General features: G+C 40.6%; 1 pseudogene across 1 annotated transcript in view; it reads right to left on the bottom strand.

The window, feature by feature from the left end:
* LOC143683866 (tubulin alpha-3 chain-like) overlaps positions 1-15,292 on the bottom strand; it is a 47,648-nt pseudogene extending 32,356 nt beyond the window's left edge. Inside the window, exon 1 of the transcript XR_013175681.1 lies at positions 15,249-15,292. The product of XR_013175681.1 is annotated as a tubulin alpha-3 chain-like (transcript). The remainder of the gene's footprint in view (positions 1-15,248) is intronic.
* Positions 15,293-15,703: the final 411 nt, after the last annotated feature.

Raw genomic sequence — 15,703 nt, 5'->3', positions numbered from 1 at the left:
AATACTGAGCCAGGAAAAAAAAAAAGGACCCTTAGTTTACAGCATAGGGTGCCTTCAGGGACAAATTCTCCAGAAGGCAACTGACTTTATGATAAGGCTCACAGGTACTTTTTTTTTAATCTACCCAATTTTTTTACACCTTATTCCTCTCCCCCATTATTTATTAATTTTTATCCTTATTTTATTTTTACTCATCTGTCCACACCCTGTGATAAAAGAAGCATCAGACACGAGATTTTCACAATCACATGGTCACACTGTAAAAGCTGTATCCTTACACAAGAGCCTTCGAGAATCAAGGCTAACTCAGATCAGGCTGGGGTTTATTGCAAAGGGTCCTAGGTTGTAAGCACTTACAGCAATCACATATATTCAGGAGATGTAATTAATTCTACATTCTGAGATAATGCGCTGTTTGTATATATCAGGTCTTTCCCAGAAACTTCAGCTACTTATGTGACACCTGAGACTCAGAAGTCAGAGCTCAGAAGCTATGAAAGTCAGCAGGACCCCATACAGGAACAGTTTAAAAAAGTTGGGAAAGTGATCAGACATCGAGTAGAGATATGAATGAAGCTGATCTGGATAAAACTAACGTATATCAGAAGACAGGATAAAGGATGATATCATCTGTTTTTTTAACCTAAAGTTCTGTGTGAGACTAAAGGGAGAGATATTTATTTGGTGCAAAATTAATATTTTGGGTAGTGCATTTCCTAATTTAACTTATATGATCAGTGTAGTTGAACATCATAACTACAGGGAATCTTGAAAAGGGTCTGAGATTTTGGTTTGTCCAGGTTAGAGTGTTGCCCCGATAAATCCCAGAGTGATTTGGACAGTGAATAAAGAAATATTTGCAGGGTCCCCTTAGGGGAATGGGGCAAAAGGGGGAAATAATCACCTTCCACATTTGGAGAATTTCTGATACTCTGGCAAACAGTGGGGACAACCAAATCAATAGGACGAGCCCCTGATCTTGGGGTCCACCCCTATGAAACTTATTCCTACTAAGGATAAGCTAAGCTTACTTAAAATTAAGCCTGAGTCACCCCCAGAGAACTTTTGTGGCTCAAACGTGGCCTCTCTTTCTAAGTCAACATGGCAACGGAACCCACTGCCCTTTCCTCCTACGTGGGACATGACTCCCAGGAGTATGAATCTCCCTGGTAATATAGGACAAAAATCCCAGGATGAGCAGGGACCTGGCATCAAGGGACTGAGAAAGCCTCCTTGACCAAAAGGGGGAAGAGAGAAATGAGACAAACTGTCAGTGCCTAAGAGATTTCAAACCGACTCAAGAAGTTATCCCGGAGGTTATTCTTACACATTATATAGATATCCCTTTTCAATTTATGGTGTATTTGAGTGGCTAAAGGGAAGTACCTGAAACTGCAGAGCTGTGCTCCAGTACCCTTGTTTACTGGAGGTGATGGTATGAAGATAAAGCTTTTACAATGTGACTGTGTGATTGTGAAAATCTTGTGTCTGATGTTTCCCTTATCTAGGGTATGGACAGATGAGTAAAAGTATGGACAAAATAAATAAATAAATAAATAATAGGGGCAACAAAGGTTAAAATATATTGGGTAGATGGGAATTCTAGCAGTCAATAAGAGGGAAGGGTAAGGAACAGGGTATGTATAACTTTTTTTTTCTTTTTATTTCTCTTTTGAAGTGATGCAAATGCTCTAAAAAATGATCATGGTGATGAATATACAACTATGTAATGATAGTGTGAGCACTGATTCTACAACATGCATGGAATGTTTGTATATTAAGAAGATTTGTGTTTGTATATTGTTCTGTCAATAAAAACATTAAAAAAAAAAGAATCAAGGCTACTGGAACACAGCTTAAGAGTTTCAGAGTTTCACTCCCCTCTAGCCACTCTAATACACCACAAACTAAAAAAAGGATATCTATATAATGCAAAATAACCTCCGGGATAACCTCTCCACTGTCTGAAACCTCTCAGCCACTGAAACTTTACTTTGTTTCATTTCTCTCCTCCCCCTTTTGATCAAGAAGCTTTGCTCAATCCCTTGATGCCAGGTCCCAGCTCATCCCGGGATTTCTGTCCCACATTGCCAGGAAGATTTACACCACTGGGAGTCACGTCCCATGTAGGGAGAGAGGGCAGTGAGTTCACTTGCAGTGTCAGCTCAGAGAGAGAGGCCACATCTGAGCAACAAAAGAGGTTCTCTGGGGGAGACTCCTAGGCATAATTATGAGTAGGCTCAGCTTCTCCTCTGCAGGAGTAAGTTTCACAGGGGCAAACCCCAAGATCGAAGGCTCAGCCTATTGAATTGGTTGTCCCCACTGCTTGTGAGGAAGTTTAATATTTCCTTCTTTCTCCCCAGATGAGGAAGTTTAATATTTCCTTCTTTCTCCCCAGTCCCCCAAGAGGACTGTGCTGGTTTGAAAGGATGTATGGACCTAGAAAAGCAAGTTCTAATCAAAATCCCATTTCATTACGGTAGAATAATCCCTATTCAATACTGTATGTTTGAAATTGTAATCAGATCATCTCCCTGGAAATGTGATTTAATCAAGAGTGGTTCTTAAGCTGGATTAGGTGATGACATGTCTCCACCCATTTGGGTGGGTCTTTGTAAGTTTCTGGAGTCCTGTAAAAGAGGAAACATTTTGGAGAATGAAGGAGATTCAGAGAGAGCAGAGCAGAATAACACAGCCACAAGAAGCAGAATCCACCAGCCAGCAACCTCTGAAGATCAAGAAGGAAAATACCTCCAGAGGAGCTTCATGAAACAGGAAGCCAGGAGAAGAAGCAAGCAGATGACGCTGTGTTTGCCATGTGCCCCTTCCAGAGACAGAAACCCTGATTGTGTTCACCATGTGCCTTTCTAGATGAGAAACTGTGACTGTGTTCACCATGTGCCTTCTCACTTGAAAGAGAAACCCTGTACTTCATCGGCATTCTTGAACCAGGTATCTTTCCCTGGATGCCTGTGATTGGACATTTCTATAGACTTGTTTAATTGGGACATTTGTCAGCCTTAGAACTGTAAACTAACAATGTATTAAACTAAATTAAAAAAATTTAAAAGCCATTCTGTTATGATTCCTAGGCCAGATAAATTCTGAAACCCAGAGGGGCCTCCCTCTCCAAGAACATCAACTAGTTACATCCTGCTATCCCATGTTGTCGGCACCCCTTTCCAACATGAAAAAGTTAAAACAGCATAGCCCCAATACCCCTAAAGACTGGGATAAGGATCAGAGGAGAAGGAGGAGTTATAACAGAGAGAATAGGATTTAGTAAATGAATATGACTGATGACTCATTATACTGGTATTTCTTTTAGTCTCTAGTATCTTGGAACAGCTAGAAGGAAAAGCCTGAAATTGTGAAACTATAACCCATACCAAACTTTGAAACCTATTCTAAAATTATTTATTACAATGTACGTCACAATTTATTGCTTTTTTGTGTATATATTTCACAATAAAAAATGTTAAAAGAAAAAAAAAGCCATTCTGTTTCTGGTATATTGCATTCTAGCAGCTAGCAAACTAGAACAGGGACTTTGCAAATATTTTTTTATTCTCTGCACAAATTACTCTGAGATGTATTGGGGCAATGGATGCATTTTAAAGTAGGATTTAAACACAACTTTTGCTCTGGGGATTACCAATAAATTCATCTCAAGATGTTAACCCTTCAACACAAAGGAAAAGAAGCCAAATGGCCAACATTTGCTTGGAGAAAAGACCAGTGCCAGTTATTTCAGCTTCCTTTTGTGAAGGGGGCATGTGAGACTCTGAACAACAAAGTCCCACATCCCCCCCTCCAGACCAGGAAAACTTCCTAATTAAGTTGGTTCGACCAAGTAATAAGAAGTTTTAAAATCACATTTAGGTTCTGGGAAGATGGTGGAATATGACAGGTTGAGTTCAACCCTGCTCCAAGGAACAGCTAGAGAAAGGACTGGAGGGCAACTGAGACTGTGATTCCAGGGTGTAAGTGACGTGGGAGAGTCTTCTGCATCACGTGGGGAAACCCTGGTTGCAAACGCTGAGAAAATGAGAAGCAGAGAACTAGAGACTGTCCGGCTGGTGCAAACAGCCTAATGGAGAAGTCCGGAGCCCTCAGGAGTGCATGGACAGGGAGACAGGGACTAGGAAGTAGGCCAAATCGCATTTCTTGAAAGTGCTACCCTCACCAGCGCAGCCCAGCAATCTGTGACCGACCCCACACCCCATGCACCTGAAACCGTCACCTGCCCCACTCCCCACACTCCAAGCACCCCTGCCCCACCACCCACCTTTGCATGTACACACCCCACACACACCCCTCAAGCATGCCCACATTTGCCCCAGCCCAACTCACCTCTCACGCAAAAGTACAGTCTTAAACTGCCCTCCCAAGCCCTACCTCCCCTTCCCTGCCACCTGCAGATGGTCACAAGCACATAAAGGCTGATGGCACTTACCCTGACACCCAGACAACTCCCATTCCCAGTCCATTAAGTTGGGCAACCCCACCCTGCCCCCCCAGCTCTGCCCACGTGTATATAAGTTTATGGCCCTCCCAGATCTACCCATGCACACAGACACCAGTCACGCCCCCCAGCTCTGGGCAAGCGCTTACCTGAGCAGCTGGTCTACATCTGCCCCCAGCCCATGCAGACCAATGCCAACCCGCTGCTCTGACCTCTGCGCATGCACACAAAGGGCCCTGCATCCTATCCAGTGCATACAAGGGCCCTCCCCCAGACCTGTGTACCCGCACAGCCACATCCTCTCTGCCACTGGGCCCCCACGCTCACAAGCACCAGGGTAGCATCCCCAACCTGAGCTGCAACACATCACCACGCTGTTGTGCCCTACCTCACGTCCATCCCGCAAATACAAGGCTTTAGACTACTGAAGGAAATCCACTTCCAAAGTAAATCAATCAAGATATTTACATGCTGCAAAGATAGCAGAAGATCACTAAGCATATCATGATGCAGACAAATATACCCCAGCCTAATGACCAAATTAAAACATCAGAGGAAACACAGACACTGGAATAATTAATCAAAATTTAACTCTACTAAACAAAATAAATGGGATGGCTAATGACATAAAGGAGATCAAGAAGACACCTTTAGAAGAGCATAAAGAGGAATGTGAAAGAATAAACAGAAAAGTAGCTGATACCACAGAGATCAAAGATGCTGTAGACCTAACAAAAAACATACTAGAGACATACAACAGCAGATCTGAAGAAGCGAAAAAAAAAAAAAAAAAGGAAAAGTGAACAAGAGAACAGAACAACTGATTTCAAACACTCAAAAATGGTAATGGCAAAAAAAAGATGGAAAATTTTTAATCGGATCCTCAGGGAAATTGTGGTGGTTTAAAAGGATGCATACCCCCTAGAAAAGCCAAGTTTTAATCAAAATCCCATTTCGTAAAGGCAAAATAACCCCTATTCAATACTGTATGTTTGAATCTGTAATTAGATTATTTCCCTGGAGATGTAACCCACTCAAGAGTGGTTGTTTAAGCTCGATTAGGGGAGATGTGTCTCCACTCATTTGGGTGGATCTTGATTAGTTTCTGGAGTCCTATAAAAGAGGAGACATTTTGGAGAATGAAAGAGATTCGGAGAGAGCAGAGAATGCTGCAGCACCACGAAGCAGAGTCCCTCAGTCAGCGCTTTGGAGATGAAGAAAGAAAACGCCTCTCAGGGAGCTTCATGAAGCAGGATGCCAGGAGAAGAAGCTAGCAGATGATGCCGCGTTCGTCATGTGCCCTTCCAGAGAGAAACCCTGACTGTGTTCACCATGTGCCTTTCCAGATGACAGAGAAACTCTGACCATGTTCACCACGTGCCCTTCCACTTGAGAGAGAAACTTTGAACTTTATCAGCCTTCTTGAACTGAGGTATCTTTCCTTCCCTGGATGCCTTAGATTGGACATTTCTATAGACTTGTTTAAACTGGGACATTTTCTCGGCCTTAGAATTGTAAACTAGCAACTTATTAAATTTCCCTTTTCTGTATAAAATAACATATATGCAAAGCAGAGAAAAAAAAAAGAAAAAAAATTTCCCTTTTTAAAAGCCATTCTGTTTGAGGTATATTGCATTCTGGCAGCTAGCAAACTAGAATAGAACTGATTAACAAAACAAAACACACAAATATAAGAAGCGTTGGTGTCCCAGATGGAGAAGAGAAAAGGGCTAGGAAGATTAGTTGAGGATATAATGGAGGAAAACTTCCCAACCCTTATAAAAGACATAAATATGCAAGTTGGAGAAGCACAATGAACTACAAATACAATAACTCAAAATACACCTTCTCGAAGACACATACTAATCAGTCTGTCAAATGTTGAACAGAAGCAGAAAATCCTGAAAGTGGCAAGAGTAAAACAATCTGGTACATACAAGAGTAACCACATAGGACTGAATTCAGACTACTCAACTGGCACTATGGAGGCAAGAAGGCAGTAGTATCAGATATTTAAGATCCTGAAAGAGAAAGATTTCCAGCCAAGAATTCTGTATCCAGCCAAACAGTCCTTCAAAACTGAGGGAGATTTAAAGTTATAATAAAAAAACAAAGTAAACAAACAAAACAGAGGGAGAGATTAAAATTTTCACAGACAAACAAATCCTGAAAGAATCTGTCAACAAGAGACCAGCCCTACAAGAAATACTAAAGGGAGTTCTGCCAAGTTAAAAAAAAAAAAAAAAAAGACAGGAGAGGGAGGTCTGGAGGAGGGCACAGAATTGAAGAGTACCAGTAAGGGTAACTTAAACGACAAAAACAGAAAGAGGGAAAGAACATACAGATTTGACAAATAAAATCCAAAAGATAAGATGGTGGATTCAAGAAACACCTTTTCAGTAACAACTTTGAATGTTAATGGACTAAACTTACCAATTAAAAGTTACAAATTGGAAGAATGGATTAAAAATTATACCCCAACTATATACTGTTTGTAAGAGACTCATCTTACACACAAGAATACAAGTAGAATGAAAGGGAAAGGACAGAAAGGATGTTTCACACAAGCTGTAGCCAAAAAACAGCAGAAGTGGCTATACTAATATTGGAAATAATAGACTTTAAATGTAAAGACATCAAAAGAGACAAAGAAAGACACTATATATTAATAAAAGGGACAATTCGCTAACTAGAAATAACAATTATAAATGTTTATGTCACAATCAAGGAGCTCCAAAGTACATGAGACAAACACTGGCAAAATGAAGGGAGTGATAGATGTTTCAACAATAATAGTAGGAGACTTCAAAACACCACTCCCCTACAGACAGACCAACCAGACAGAGGCTCAACAAGGAAATAGAGAACAACCAGACAGAGGATCAACAAGGAAATAGAGAACAACCAGACAGAAGATCAACAAGGAAATAGAGAAGTTAAACCACTTCATGAATGAATTGGATCTAACAGGTCATTACACCCCAAATCACCATAAAATTCTTCCCTAGTGCACTTGGAACACTCTCCAGGATAAAGCATATGCTGGTCTTTATAAATTATTCAAAGCACTTTCTCTGATCACAATGGAATGAAGCTGGGTATCAATGACCACCAAAGAATGAGAACTTTCACAAATACATGGAGATTAAATAACACACTCTTAAAAATCCAGTGGGTCAAAGAAGAAATTGCTAAAGAAATCAGTGGCTATTTGGAGAGGAATGAAAAAGGAGACTACAACATACCAGAATTTATGGGATGGGGCAAAGACCGTGCTGAGAGGGAAATTTCTTGCCCTAAAGGCCTATGTTAAAAAACAAGAAAGAGCAAAACTTAAGGCCTTAACAGCTTACCTGGAGGAACTTGAGAAAGAACAGCAAACTAACCCCAAATCAAATAGAAGAAAAGAAATAACAAAGATTAAAGCAGAGTTAAATGAATGGGAGAATAAAAGAATAATAGAAAGAATCAATAAAACCAAAAGTTGGCTCTTCGAGAAAATCAATAAAACTGATGGGCCACTCGCAAGACTGACAAAGTAAAAAAGAGAGAGGATGCAAATAAATAAAATCAGAAATGAGAAGGGGTGCATTACCACAGACCCTAAAGAAATAAAAAAAAGTCATAAGAGGATACTATGAACTAAGAGGATATATAAGAGGATATATGCCAACAAACTAGACAACTCAGATGAACACACAAACCAGCTACACTGAGGAAGAACTAGAAGATCTCAACAAGTAAATCACAAGTAAATCACAAGTTAATCACAAGTAAAGAGATTCAATCAGTCATCAAAAATCTTCCTACAAAGACAAGCCCAGGGCCAGATGGCGTCACAGGGGAATTTCATCACATCCAATAAGAACTAACACCAATCCTGCTCAAACTTTTCCCAAAAATTGAGGAAAAAAGGAACACTACCTAACTCATTTTATGAAGCTAATAGCATTTTAATACCAAAACCAGGTAAAGATGCTATCAGAAAGGAAAACTACAGGCCAATCTCCCTAACGAACATAGATGCAAAAATTCTCAACAAAATACTAGCAAATCAAATCCAACCACACATTAAAAGAATTATACACCACGATCATGTGGGGTTTATACCAGGAATGCAAGGATGATTCAAAACAAGAAAATCAATTAATGTAATACCAGCACATTAACAAATTGAAAGGGAACAATCATGTGATCATCTTGATTTATGCTAAAAATGCATTCAACAAACTTCAACATCCTTTTTGATGAAAACATTTCAAAAGGTAGGAGTCAAAGTAACTTCCTCAATAAACAGCATATATGAAAAACCGATAACCAGCATCATACTCAATGGAGAGAGACGAAAAGCTTACCCCCTAAGATCAGGAATGAGACAAGGATGCCCTCTGTCACCACTATTACTCAACACTGTACTAGAAGCTCTAGCTAGAGCAATCAGGCAGGAAAAAGAAATAAAAGGCACCCATATTGGAAAGAAAGAAGTAAAACTTTCACTATTTGCAGATGACATGAGATACCACAAAAATCCTGAGAAATCTACAACAAAGTTTGATATCCTATCAAACTGATATTATTTGAGCTAATGAAAAAATTCAGCAAGTTGGCAGGATATAAAGTTAATGTGCAAAAATCAGTAATGTTTCTATACACAAGCAATGACCTAACTGAGGAGTCAGGTAATGAAAAAAATCCATTCAAAATACAAACTAAAAGAATCAAGCACCTAGGAATGAGCAGGACATAAAGGATCTGTACACAGAAAACTACTTCACATTGCTACAGGAAATCAAAGATCTATTTAGGTGGAAAGACAGTCCCTGCTCATGGATAGGAAGGTTAAATAGAGTTAAAATGTCAATTCTACCCAAATCGATCTACAGATTCAACACAGTACCAACCAAAATTCCAACAAACTACTTTGAAGACGTGGAAAAGCTAGTTACTAAATTCATCTGGAAGGGAAAGAGACTCCGAATAGCTAAAAGCATCCTAAAAAGGAAGAACAAAGTGGGAGGATTAACACTCCCTGTCTTTAAAACTTATTATAAAGCCACAGTCAAAAACAGCATGGCACTGCACAAAGATGGAAGCACTGACAAATGGAATCGAATCGAGAGTGCAGAAACAGACCACCAAATCTATGGTCAACTGATTTTTGACAAGGCCCCAAAATCCACTGAACTGCGACAAAACAGTCTTTTCAATAAATAAGCATGGAAGAACTGGATATCAATAGCCAACAGAATGAAAGAGGACCCTTACTTTACACCCTATACAAAAATTAACTCAAAGGGCATCAAACACCTAAATATTAGAACTAGTACCATAAAGCTTCTAGAAGAAAATGTAGGGAAACATCTTCAAGACCAAGTAATAGGAGGTAGCTTCCTAAACTTTACACTCAAAGCACAAGCAACAAAAGAAAAAAAAAGATATATGAGAACTCCTCAAAATTAAATGTTTCTGCACCTCAAAAGACTTTGTCAAAAAGGTGAAGAGGCAGCCAACTCAACAGGAGAAAAGTTTGAAAATCATATATAAGACAAAGGTTGGATATCCTGTATGCATAAAGAAATCATACAACTCAACAACAACAGAACAAACAATGCAATTATAAAATGGGCTAAAGATATGAATAGGTATTTTTCTGAAGAGCAAACACAGATGGCTCAAAAGCACATGAAGAGATGCTCATTTTCATATAGCTAAAGGGAAATGCAGATCAAGACTACAATGAGATACCATTTCACACCTATAACAATGGCTGCTATTAAAAAAACAGGAAACTACAAATGTTGGAAAAGATGTAGAGATTGGGACACTTATGCATTGCTGGCGGGAATGTATAATGGTACAGCCACTATGGAAGACAGTTTGGCAGTTCCTTAGGAAACTAAATATTGAGGTGCCCCATGACCCAGCAATAGCACTACTTGGTATATACCCAGAAGAGCTGAAAGCAGTGACAGAAACAGACATTTGAACACCGATGTTCATAGCAGCATTATTCACATTCGCCCAAAGATGGAAACAATCTAAATGCCCATCAACAGACAAGTGGATTAACAAAATGTGGTATTTACATACGATGGAGTATCATGCAGCAGTAAGAAGAAATGATATCCTGAAACACATGACAAGATGGATGAGCCTTGAGGACATAATACTGAATGAAATAAGTCAGACACAAAAGGACAGATACTATATGACTCCACTTTTATGACCATGATAAAGGTAAAATCAGAGGCTTATAATGCAAAATATAGGGGACTTAGAGATACACAGAAGCTACAGATGGGTGAATGGTTAGCTAATGAGGTTGACCTCAGATGTAAGGGGATAGATAGAAGTGAAGGTGGATCTCTAGTGAGTCTATAATAATATTATCATAATGAAGGTGAACTAGATTGAAAGGAGTCATATTCACCTACGTGTCCCACTGATTAACACTAGAAATATAAGTAAGTTTTTGCAAGAACTACTTCAAAGGTATGATTCACACACAAACAATGTTTAAGTCTGGGGTATGGGGGAAAACTGCTATTGCATGTTATGGCTATGTTTAATAGGAAAACATCAGCAGTATCACAGCAACAGCAGGGATAAATAATGGGGGGAGGGACAAGAGTTAAGGGGAGGTTTAGATTTCCTATTTGGTGAGGATGTGTTTATCGGTTATCTTTCTCTTGGGATCAATGAAATTAGTTAAAATTGAGTGTTGATGGACTGTGGACTATGGGCATTATATATGATGCTAATGAATGCAGGTGGCTGAAGGGTGTACTGACTGAGAAGTACACTGGCGAACGAAGGTGTATACATATGATCGAATATTGTGCTGCTACAAAAAGGAATGAAGTTGTGAGGCATGTAACGATGTGAATGAACCTGTGGGACATCCGGTGAGGCAAGATTAGCCAGAAACAAAAGAAAAGAACAATTATTGTATGGTCTCCTTTAGAAAATGCTTATAAGAAAAAAGGGACCTAGATTGTAAGCTCTTACAGCAGACACATTTAGTCTGGAGTGGTAATTATTATTTCTGGATTTTGAGAGGCTCTTCTACATATCTATAATCTGGTACTTAGAGATAAGAACAAAGCCAATCAGGTCAGTGTTAAAATAATTCAGAACACAGGGGTAAGGAAGACGCTGTCTACATTTTAGAACCACACCTATTTTTTGAGACCAAAGGAAGAAAGGTTTATTTTGTCTGGAACCTAAATTTTCTGTACCATGTAATCTAACCCAATATGTCTGGATAGCTCATTTAAAAAATCGAAACACAAGAAGCCCAGAATAAGAATGAGGGCCTTTAATCCTGTATAGCTTAATGTAATGCCTGGACACATCCTAGAATATATTAAGCAGATAATCAAACAGTATTGGCAGGGCAGGCTATGGTGCACTGCTGGAGACACGGGTTTGATTCCCGGTGACTACCCACACACACAAAAAAAGTATTGGCAAAGTCCCTTGAGGGATGGGAGGAAAAATATGGAACTGTTAAACTTTCACAATGGGGAAACCCCTGATACTGTGTCGCATTAGGGATGCCCAAATCAATAGGCCAAGATCTTGATCTTGAGGCTTCCTCTTGTGAAGCTTATGTATGTAGTGGAGAAGCTTAGCCTACTATAGGTATGCCTAAGAGTTACCTCCAGAGAACTTTTGTTGCTCAGATGTGGCCTTTCTCTCTCTAAACCCAACTCTGCAAGTGAAATTATTGCCCTCAGCCCTATGATGGACATGACATCCAGGGGTGAAAGTCTCCCTGGCAGCATGGGACATGACTCCCAGGGATGAATCTAGCCCTGGCACCATATGATCAACAATTCCATGCTGACCAAAACTGGGAAAAGAAGTGTAACTAATAATATTATCCGTGGCCAAGAGTTCAAATAATGTCAAGGGGCTACTCTGGAGGTCACTTCTACGCAAGCTTCAGTTAGGCACTGCTACCTATCATAACTTGCCAAACCCCAACCAAAACTATTCCAGCCATTCCTAAAGAACACCTACGCAATATATAAGATTCTACAAAGGTTCCATGCACTCGGGTAACTTTCCAGAAACCTACAACCTCCATATGGGGCCCTGGACCAGGTAAGTCCTGACACCTAGAGAGGCCAGCCTCCCCAGAATACCAACTAGTTCAATCTCCCTACCCCACATTACTGACAGCCCCTTCCAACATGAAAAAGTTAGAACAGGCATAGCCCAAATACCCGTGAAGAGTGGGACAGAAAGATCAAAGATGATGGTGGAGTTATACAGAGAAGGTACAGTTTAATAAGTGAGTATGATTGCTGAATCATTATATTTATATTTCTTTCAGTCTCTAGTATCTTAGAGCAGCTAGAAGTAAAAACCTAAAATTGTGGAACTGTAAACCATACCAAACACTGAAATCTGTTCCACAACTAACTGTTGTGCCGTGCTTTGAAATTTATTGCTTTTTTGTATATAAGCTATTTCTACAAAAAAGGAGGGGGAAGTTGATTGTGATGATAAAAAATACTCCTTCTAGCCTCCTATATCCTGGAACAGTTAGGAAGAAAAATCTGAGAGGATGGTATGGTAGCCCACGACAAACTCTGGGATCTGCCCTGCAACTTCTTGTTGAAGAGTGGTTTGAAAACTACTGCTTTATTCTTTCTTTGCTTTGTATACATGTTATATTACACAATAAAAAAAAGTTTTTAAAAAATCACATTTAGTCATTTCAACTTGAGAAGATCATATTTTCCCAGCAACAACAATAAAAAAGGCTGAGTTGCTCTTTTAAAGCATTAATTATTCATGGTAGTCTTTTTTTTTTTAAGTTCAAAGCCTTTACTAAAAATAACAGCTCTTGAGAATGGTGAAATGCACAAATTTCTTCCAATTCTGAAGCATCTTTTTACTTGTCGGATAAAAGAAAATCCTTTTCCTTTACATTTGGAACAATTCCTCTCCAAACAAACAAAAAACACATCTGATCAACGTGTTTCCATGCTAGGTGCCTTGACCAATAAAAGATGTGTCAACACCAAATTCTACTAAGGGGGAATGCAAAAGTTCACTTGCGTCATTATATAATCATATAGTTTTCCTAAAATCTGGGGAGGTCAGGAGAGGAAACCAAGGATCAGAGGTGACAGGCCATGGCCACAGGTAACGAGGACTTTGTTAAGCCCTGCCCTCTCATCCACAGAGGACATCCCTTGTTTGGGATGTGCACAAAGACAGAAGAGTTGACTGGGCTCCATGGATCTGTGAACTACTGAGGTGTTAATTCAACAAGCACTCAGCATATCCTAGGAGCCCAGGATATGAAAATGACCTAATTAAAGACAGAAGCCCGTCCTACTGTGAAGAAACAAGATGGGAGGGAATCTGACCACATCTAGGAAATCACAGCCAACTGGCTTCTGGCCACCCAGTCCAGACACACACAGACCCTTAAGGAGCAGCACTCACCCAGGTGACTCACTGCAGCTCTGCATGTACAATACTGAAAATCACCCCAGTGTCCAGCAACAGGCACCAGGGTGAATAATGTAAGGTCGGAATACTACGTGGCTTAAAACAATAATTCACATCTTCATATATGCTGATATAGGGTGCTCCACGACCTTTTGTGCAATGGAAAAATAAAGTGAGATTGCATACACTGCATATTACCTTTAGTGCGTGAAAGCAGGGAAATGCCTATCTCTATCTGTTTGCTTTGCTAAAATAATAAAAATAAATAAAAGGAAATGTAGTAGTTCAGTGGTAGAGTTCTCACCTGCCACGTGGAAAACCAGGGTTCATTTTCCAGCCATGCACATCCCCCCCCAAAAAAAATTTTTTTTTCAACAAATGGTGCTGCAATAATGGGCCAGTCATGTGGAAAAAGAATGAAATGTGACCACCACCCCCACCATACAAAAAAAAAATAATAAGTGTAAAGATATCCAAATGGCTAGAGATATCAGCCAGGACTGGTGGAGCATAAACTCTACTGTTTACTTGCATATCTACGATTAAAATTAAGATTAAAAGGGGAGGTTACAGAATTTATTGAAATGGGCAGGCTAGGTGACCTGTCCATAATATAACTAATAAGCAACAAAAAATATCACAGTCAAATTCTATACGAAGTTACTATGAGAATAATAAAAAAAAAAGGAACAGAATAAAATTCTTACAGCCAATGAATATATACCAGCAAGATATTTTCAAAATATATTATAAAAATGGTAAGAGAATAGGAAAGGCATGAGCAAAATGCAAAAGAAACAAAAATAATGCTCTTAACTGTTTTAAGAATTATTATTAACAGTGGTACTATCACACTCGCTATTCAGACTGCTGTATATGAAAAATAAGATAAAATAAATGAGTATATATAAATATATTTTTAAAGGAAATATAAACAAAAATATTATATACGGGGGGGGGGAGGACTTCTCGAAGTATACCTTTTCCTGGGGTTCTTGTTTCTGGACCGTGTAAATATCGCCTACTCTTTTCAGTGGCCTCGAGGGTTACAAACCCGAGATCCGAACAGGAGGGTGAGGAGCAGAGGCGCCGCCACGTTTCGGGACAGAAGCTTCGAGAAGGGCTGCTGGGCTCTGTCCCCACTGAGAGCAGGTGTCACCCGGCAGAGGGAGCCCTGTGCCCGGTCCCGACCCACACGCTCCACGGGGGCCCCCAGACGCCTCCTGGGCCTTTCGGATGCTCCCAGGTGCCACCTGGACCGCCACACCTAAGGAACCCCAGACGCCCCCCTGGACCCCACAACCAGACTCACCACGGCACTCCGTGGCTCTCCTCAGCCGCACGCCGCGCCCCGATTGGTCGGCTGCCCGCGCAGCTGCCATTGGCTCCGACTGCTTCAGGGGCGGGCCCCAGAGCCAGGATCCCACCCACGATTGGCCAGTTGAAGTGTCCCGCCGAGTTGGGCCTTCTGATTGGTCATCGGTTTGGGCGGGAAGCGCCAGCCCGCGGGTGAAGAAGAAGGCGGAGAGGCGGGGCGCGATGGGAGGTTCCCTGGGTAGAGTTGCGACCGGGCGGCTGGGAAGCGCAGCCACACTGTGGAGCTTCACAGGGGTGTGAGAAGTTATGAGAGCTACTGACTGTGAAGGGTGAGCTAGTGACTCCTGCGCATGCAAATGCATGTTGGTGCCAAGGTCCCACCTGGAGGGCAGACATGTTGTCGGCCTTTTGCAAGGCCACGGGATGAGTTCCAGAAGGGAAACAGAAAAG

The sequence above is a fragment of the Tamandua tetradactyla genome, chromosome 5 (genome assembly GCF_023851605.1).
Source record: "Tamandua tetradactyla isolate mTamTet1 chromosome 5, mTamTet1.pri, whole genome shotgun sequence".
Classification (NCBI taxonomy): Eukaryota; Metazoa; Chordata; class Mammalia; order Pilosa; family Myrmecophagidae; genus Tamandua; species Tamandua tetradactyla.
Note: the sequence above shows the minus strand (reverse complement) of the source record. Positions and strands in the feature narration are given on the sequence as shown.